This window comes from Pinus tabuliformis, chromosome 9 (assembly GCF_031772625.1).
Source record: "Pinus tabuliformis cultivar Carrire ecotype Pingquan chromosome 9, CPIR1, whole genome shotgun sequence".
NCBI classification, from domain to species: domain Eukaryota; kingdom Viridiplantae; phylum Streptophyta; class Pinopsida; order Pinales; family Pinaceae; genus Pinus; species Pinus tabuliformis.
Window position 1 is genome coordinate 1,617,017,115 of NC_142307.1, and position 8,505 is coordinate 1,617,025,619.

An 8,505-nucleotide genomic window follows, 5' to 3' on the forward strand; every position below is an offset into this window, starting at 1 on the left:
AGATTGCATGAGGGATGTTGAAGCTATGAGGGCACCTCCTTGTGGTGGTCGGGGATCTATTTTTACTTCAAAGTTAGTTTCTTCATGCCCAAAATAGGTAATACACAGTCAGTTTTCCCTTTTTTTAATTCTTGGTCACAGTTATAATTCAGATTCAAGCATAAATGTACCTAATAAGGGTTGTTTTCTTGGTGACATGGGAAACTGGGTTGATGGACCAATATCTGAGAAAGGTTGGGGTTTTAGAGCCACAAAAATTGATTCAGACTCCAGATTGGCCAAGTTGGCTTCTATAGCTTCTATGATGAGTTCTGGTTTTAATGGTCGAAGTTCTACTTGGCATACTTTGAATATTGCATGGGTATCTACCATTTCTTGATTAGGTTGTAAATACAGTCGTTTAAACTTGAGATTTAGGTCATCTCAAGCCATTTTCTCTCACACTCTTGCACTAAGGGTTTGGTTTTCAAATACTTGCTTTTCCTGTTACTTATCCTTGCTGTTGAGATAACACCAACTGGCTAGATTGCTCTTGTTAATATAACTATATTATTTTGTAAATGGCCTGGGCTAGCCCAGACTTATTTGTTGATAATTTTAGCTTCTGAGCCTACCAGGCTACCAGAACTGTGAATGTTCCATTTACATTTTTGCATGACCATGGCGGTTACATTTTTCCTGCAAAATGGAATTCTAGACCTTAATTTTAATGAATGACGACATTGCAACATTTTATGGTTGTTTTACATTTATGTTTCATTACAAGCTTGGTTATTGGGTATCTTCCAAATTTATTGTTTGACCCTTTTTAGATTTAAGTTTTTAATTAAGAAGTTCTCCTTTATAATTATTACTTCATTATTCTCACATAGTTGAACTCTGCTCTAGGAATGCACAAGGGACTAATGGAGACAACTTGGTCTCTGGCTAACCCAATAGTAATTCAACCATTTAATGCCATGTAATTCTGCAGACTGTTCTATTACTGAGTTGTTTTTCCATTAAAATGTGGTTTCACAATTTACTAGAGCATTACTATTATCTAGAACTCCTTTTTATGTAATAAATAGGGTAGTTATCATTATTACTAAAGCTTGTGGTTATTGGAAACCCTATCCCAATGTTCATCGTTCCCATCAAAACTAATCACAGAGATGTGAATCATGTTTCCTTTTAATTATACAGATAAGTTTATCAATATCATTTCTTTTGATGTTTCAGATATCAAATGTTTTCCTTAGTAGTTATTTCATCTGCATGCAATATCTATGTGGTTTCTATTGCAATGAGTACTGCTAACAATCTTCTCTTTACCATATTGTTTTTTTAAGGAAATATATTAAGAAAAAATTGTTATACAAACAATCAGGTTTTTCAAACATACTGCTATAAAAGTAATCTGTGTATTTTCCTTTGTTTCAACTGCATAAAGTAAAATCACCTATATAAATGTACACTTTTCAAATACTTATATGTTAACTCTATTAAGGTTGAAAGCTATGAATTCCACGGGTGAAAAACCTCTCCACCCAACCAATGAGAAGCTAGCTATTACGTCCAAGCTTCTCTCCCCGTGCTCCTCAATTCCTTTAGACACATTTTCTAGTTAGCAGTACTAGATTGCTCTAGCCTCAGGACCCCTAGTCCATCCAAAAATCCCTTTTTTTCTCCTGGAAAGCTAATATCCAAAGGTTTTCTCCCCACTGGAACTCGTTCAGCTCTAGGAAGAAAAAGTCCCCTTTCCTCCCTATCTTTTTTCCTTTTCTTGGAAAAAAAGGGACAAGGAAATAACTGCTTTAACTGATAACTATCTGGGGAAAAGAGAGTTACCGAGGTTCATCCGTGAATTCCAAAAGTCTCTTAGAAACACAGTTTAAATGTATTTATTACTTTATCAAATTTACTAGTTACTAACCCAACCAACACAGTAACTAATTATTTAATAATTTACTTTGTCCATAATAGTAAAATGAAAAAAATTTAGTTCAGAACCTGAGGGTGTCACATCTCGCCCCCCTTGAGTGAAACACCATCCCTGATGTTTATTCTTCCATCTGCTCTTAAAACAGGTTGGGATATGCCTCATGCATAAAATCCTTATCTTCCCAGGTGGCTTCCACTGGACTAAAGTGCTTCCACTACACTTTAACATGGATGATAGCTCACCTATGCAATGTTACTTCTCTCTAATCGAGTATACATAGGGGCTCCACCAGGAAATCTCCTTCTGGTTCGACCTACCAAAATTAAAATAATCATAAACTTGGCATACATACATACATACATATATATATATATATATATAGATACACACACACTATTAATTAATCTTTACCTGAATATCTTGCCAATCTATGATGTGTCGGGGATCATAAATATATTTTTTTTAAAGGGAAACACGAAACACGTTATGAACCTTGATATCAATGGGTAGAGCGATTTGATATGCCACCAACCCTACCCTCTCTAGGATTTGGAAGGGACCACAGAATTGGGGAGCCAACTTGGCACACTTTCCCCACCGGAGGGTACTTATTTTTGGCTTAATTTGGACATACACGTGATACCCCACTTGGAACTCTTGGTATGTCCTCTTTCTATCAGCATATGCCTTATGTCTATCCTGAGTCGCTTTCAAACTTTGTCGAACCTTCCTTACTGTTTTCTCCATTTCCTCCAGCATCTCTCATCCCAATATCATTTTATTCTCAAGACTATTCCAATTTGTAGGAACCGTACATTTCCTTTCATAAAGTACTTCGAAAGGACTCATTTTAAGCAACTCGTAATACCTATTATTACAGGAAAATTCTACTAAGTGGATATATTCTCCCCATTTTTTGGGCTATTGCATTACGTACATACGGAACATGCCTTCCACCACTTGATTGACTCACTCGTTCTGCCCATCCAATTGGGGGTGATAGGAAGTATTGAATTGGATCTGCGTGCCCAATCTTGTGAATAGTGCTCTCCAAAAAGCAGAGGTAAACTTAATATCTTGGTCAGAGATTATGACTCGCGTCATTCCATGCAGCATAAAAATTTATCTCATAAATATATATGTTATCTGAGTGGTTTGATAGGTGGACTTAACGGGGATAAAATGAGCTGCCTTGCTTAATTTATCGACCACCACCATGATGGAGTTATTTTTTCTTTTTGATCAAGGTAGCCCAGTTATGAAATCTAAAGTTATGGTATCCCATTTCCATTCAAGAATGGGAAAAGGTTGCAGTAGCCGAACAGGATGTTGATGCTCACCTTTAACCTGCTGACACTCCATACATATGGTCAAATATTCCACGATATCCTTTCTCATGCCATGCAAGAAATAACTTTTCCTAATTGCAAAAAATAGTTTTTGTTAGCCCGGATGGGAAGCATAGGGGATCCTATGGAATTCGTCTAATATAATCTGTTTTACTGATAACAGGTCAGGAACATAAATTCTATTCTTAAACATCAGTAAATTTTCAAAATTAGTCTAGTCCTCACTGTGCTTTCCAAAGTTCTTTGCAGCTTTAGCTTGCTACCAAAAATATGCATATTTTGGGTCCTTTTGTGCTGCCTCATTGATTTGACTGGTGAAGTCAAATTCCACTTGACTAAATGAAATTTCGTATATATAATGCAATTTCCTACTTAATGCATCTGCCACTTGATTCTTCCTTCCTTTCAAATGTTTGATTTCGAAATCAAATTCACTTAAGAATGCAGGCCATCTAGCTTGGCGTGCATTAAGGAGGGCTGGTTAAAGAAACTTGTTAAGCTACTGTGATCTGTCATCAGTAGGAATATTTTCCCAAGTAAGTAACATCGTCATACTTTTAAAGCGTGAACTACCGTTATTAATTCTAGATCATAAGCCAAATATCTTTTCTCATGCTCTTTTAACTTACAGGATTCGTAAGCAATTACTTTATCCTTTTGCATTAAAACTCCGCCTACACCTTCTTTACATGCATAAGTACAAACTATGAAATCTTCTTATGAGTCTGCAGTTTGTAATATAGGTGCAGTAGTGAGTAAATGCTTCAAAATTTCAAAACTTTCTTGGCATTCCTTGGACCACTTAAACTTTGTTCGCTTTTTCTGCAAGGAAGTAATTGGGTATGCAACTTTAGAGAATCCCCTTATAAATCACCTATAATAACCATCAAGACCCATAAAAGAGTGTATATTTGACACATTAGTTGAAATGGGCTAGTTCATGATAGCCTTGATTTTCTCCGGATCAACCACTATACCAATGGAGGAAATAACATGTCCTAAGTACTGAATTTGATCCTTAAAATAATCACACTTGTTGAACTTAGCGTAAAGATGATTTTCTCTCAGGGTCTACATCGCTATTTGAAGATGTTATTTATGTTCTTCCTTGCTCTTGGAGTACACCATAATGTCATCAATAAAAATAAGAACAAATTTATCTAAGAAAGGGTGAAAACCCCCATTCATCATACTCATGAAGTTGGCGAAGCATTAGTGAGTCCGAATGGTAAAACCATGAACTCATAATGACCGTATCGTGTTCTAAACATTGTTTTGCATATATCTTCGTCCTTAATTCAAATTTGATGGTATCTCGATCGTAAATAATCTTTGAAAATATGATGGCACCCTTCACTTGATTAAATAGATCATCAATTCATGGTAAAGGGTACTTATTTTTTATGTTTAACTTATTTAATTGTCTATAATCTATACATAGACGCAAGGTACCATCCTTTTTCCTTACAAATAAGACTCGGGCTCCCCAAGGAGACATATTGGGTCGAATATACCCCTTATCCAACAGTTCTTGAAGCTACATTTTTAATTTTGTTAACTTAGGAACACTCATTCTGTAAGGGGCCTTGGAAACTAGGGCAACTCCAAGGACCAATTCGATAGTGAAGTCAAGGTTCCTCTTGGGTGGAAAATTAGGAATATCTTCTGTAAAGACATCCTTAAATTCTTGGACAACTGGTATCTGGTCCAGGACAGACAATTTATCCTTAGAGTTAGTGTACCCTACTTGGATTGTGTAAAGTTAGCAACCTTTACGCATACACTTCCCCAACTGGTGGGTTGTAATTGGTCGTAGCTTAACTTCTCTTTTAATACCTTGCACCTCCAATCTATGCCCTCATCGGTGAAGAGGTTAATCGTTTTAGCCTTACAGTTCACTATGGTCCAATGTTGTTCTAGCCAATCCATCCCGATCAATATGTCATAAGAGCCTAGGGGCAACATGTTTAAATTTGTTTTAATCTACTGTCTAGCTAATTCCATTACATAGTTTTCTACTTTCACACTAACTCTCCTTTTTGCTCCCTTGGCTAACTGGACCAACCAAGGCCTTTTAAAATTTATGCTTGTTAAGTGGCATAAATCAACTATTTGTGGGCTAACATAGCTTAAACTTGTCCCAGGATCTATTGAAATGGAAAGAGGGTGGTTTGATATTTTACCTTCAAGCTCCACCATCGTTGGCTGATATTATACCTGACGATCCTCCAATGCTGCATTAATCCTCGATATATTTCTTGCGATATTGCCGATAGTAGAAGCTTCTAGAATGTTTGTTACTAGTTCTGACCTTGCTCTATGGGGGTAATTTTTGTAGTAATGGGGTTCCCCACAACCCCAACACTGCAAGCGAGGTTTGGAAACCTGGCTTGCTTCCAACTTGCTAGATACCTCACCTTGTTTTACTTCATTTGGAGGTCTGTACTTTTGATGATTTCTGTTTGCAACTCCATTCAATCATTTTCAACTTGAATACCTGGCATTAGTGTTTTTCATGTTCTTGTTGATTGAGATATTTTTTTGCCTCTTATTATTTGACCAACTTTTGGTACCCTTGTTTTTCAGCTTCATTTGCTGGTAACAGATCTGCGCCTTTCGAACTGCTTCGTCCATTATTTTAGGATTGTCAAATTCTAACTTCTCTTTCATATAGATGGGAAAATTGCTAATGAAGCATTGTACTTTGGCCTTCTCCTCGCAGATGTAAGGTACATATCTTAACAGGGAAGTGAACTTGGCTATGAATTCATCCATAGTCTGATGTTCTAATCTTAAGTCATGGAACTCCTTTGCCTTATCATCATAGAACCTTTCAGTCAGATTATATGTCCTTAAAATGTTTATGAAATTGTTTCCATGTAACTTCTTGCTCATCAATTTCCCGGACGGTCTTAACTTCCTCCCACCACAGAGTGGCCTTGCCTTGTAACTAGTATATTGCTAATCTTTCCTTCAAATTGTCGTCATATTCATATATTTGAAAGTATTTGTTCATGTTAATTAACCATGCCTTTACTGCCTCCTCGGATTCACCATTATATATAGGTGGTTTGATCTTTTTGAACCCCCTTGAAGTTCAGCTTTCTGCTTCTTAAATGATTTCCTATTAGAGACATTATTGAATTCTTCTTCATATCTAATCTGTCCTCCTTCTGATTCCAGACGTTCCTCTTGTTGTATGTGAGATTCTGTTCTGTTTTCCTCACCTTGGCTAGGATTAGGATTTCTTTGGTTCTATCTACTTGACAGACTTTTTATAATCTTTTCTTGTTCAAGTCGCAATATTTCATTATTCGCCCTTAAATTCAACACATATGTTCATAATTGTTGAATTGTTTCTAATAACACCGCATTTGCATTCTTATTTGTCTCTCCTAGTTGTACCCACATTTCTGGGTTGGGTCCTGTTGTTCCTTTCGACGGAGTATGTCCTATTCCTCGCCTCATATTAAGCCAGCTTCTCCTCTGTGTATCATAGTTATTTGTTACTCAATAATCATCCTTTCAAGCCTCAGTGTGGTGACCTAAGGGCTCTGATACCAATTGTAACAGACACATTAATAATTCTAAATAATCTATATATAAAAAAAATTATATTTAAGCATTCGATATAATCGTATTTAACCCGCCTTTAATTAGATAAGTGATGACAAGATCTAATCGGTACTTATTGACTTAACCTTATGCTAGATACGTACTACGCATATGGTTTGGCTTTACACAAGCTACTACACAATAATTCACGTGATGGATTTACATTTACGAATGAGTTGATCACCCGTCTTTTATCTTTCAAGGAGGATGTCTCAATCCTGAGGGTGCTCCTCCTACCGTCTAGATACAGTCTAGTGTTCCTGCCACTTGGAGTTAATCCTCTGGTTGCTATAGAGGAGGGAGATCTGATAGTTTCTAAAGCTTGGGTTAAGGTCAGGGTAACAGTTCCGAAGAGTTGGCTGCAGGCGATCATTTGCATTCCCACACCAATGATGAGAGGGTTCTGCAACCCTTCCCTGATCTTGTTCTCTGCGGCCTGAAAGCTCACCCAATTCCTCAGTTTCTTTCCTCCGTTGCCACTTCTTAGGTGCTATACAGTCTTCTCCAGCATTTGGCTTGCTCGATAGCAGGTTCCCTGTATATATCGTGACAAAGGATTCTTATTTACCTGATGCCTTTACTCAATTTATTACAGTTAGATTGCATGAGGACTGTTGACGCTATGAGGGTGCCTCCTGGTGGTGGTCGGGGTTCTATTTGTGCTTCAAAGTTGGTTTCTTCATGCCTAAAACAAGTAATACACAGTTGGTTTTCCTTTTTGTGTGCTAACTAATGACCGATAACATGTTAAATAAAAATAATATGTTTTTTTAAGTAAAAACAATGTTGGTTGTTGGAAAATTTTAATTAAAAGCATTGTAAAACATGGATAATTTGACTATTCTCCATTCATGGTTGTTGATATTACAATCAGGAGATGTGGGGAAAATGGCAAAAGTATTTCATTCTCACTCTCAACCATAAATAAAATATGTTGATGTCCATGTAAAGTAAAGGGAGATAAAGTTCAAAACATTAAAAAGCAAGAAAAACAGAAAACTTATACTTTCATTTTTTAATATGCAAAAGATGTATAATTCTTATCATTTAAGAAATATTTCAATAAACTTAATATCCATATTATCTATTGTATTTCAATCAACTTCATGTATAGAGAAAGAATAATAATATTTCAATGGCACATTACATCCTACTAAACAATTCATTTCTTTAAGTTTATCTACAAAAAGTAGTATTGTAATTAAAACATTTACAATATTCAAATCTAACTATTTTACATTTTAGCTCTTTTTCACACGATTTGATCTCAAATCTAGCAAATATTTGTTAAAATTGAAATTGAAGTCTAAACTTGAAGTCTAGTCCAATCAACTAAGGGAAATTTCAAGGGATTGAATCCATTTATGCATTCAAAAGTGTAATTCAAACAATGAAAAATTGAACTTGTCTCTATATATTGAAAAATTGAATATCTTAACCATGGATATATGAAGCATTAAGATAGATCAAATCTCTCTAGGAGATTTTTTTTTTGAGATTTCGCAATGTAGAATAGGTTTGCACCTCAAGAGATTTGATCCTCTCCATGCTTCATAGATACATGGTTAAGAGAAATATATCAAATTCAAATTCACATTGGTTAACTATGATCTAAAT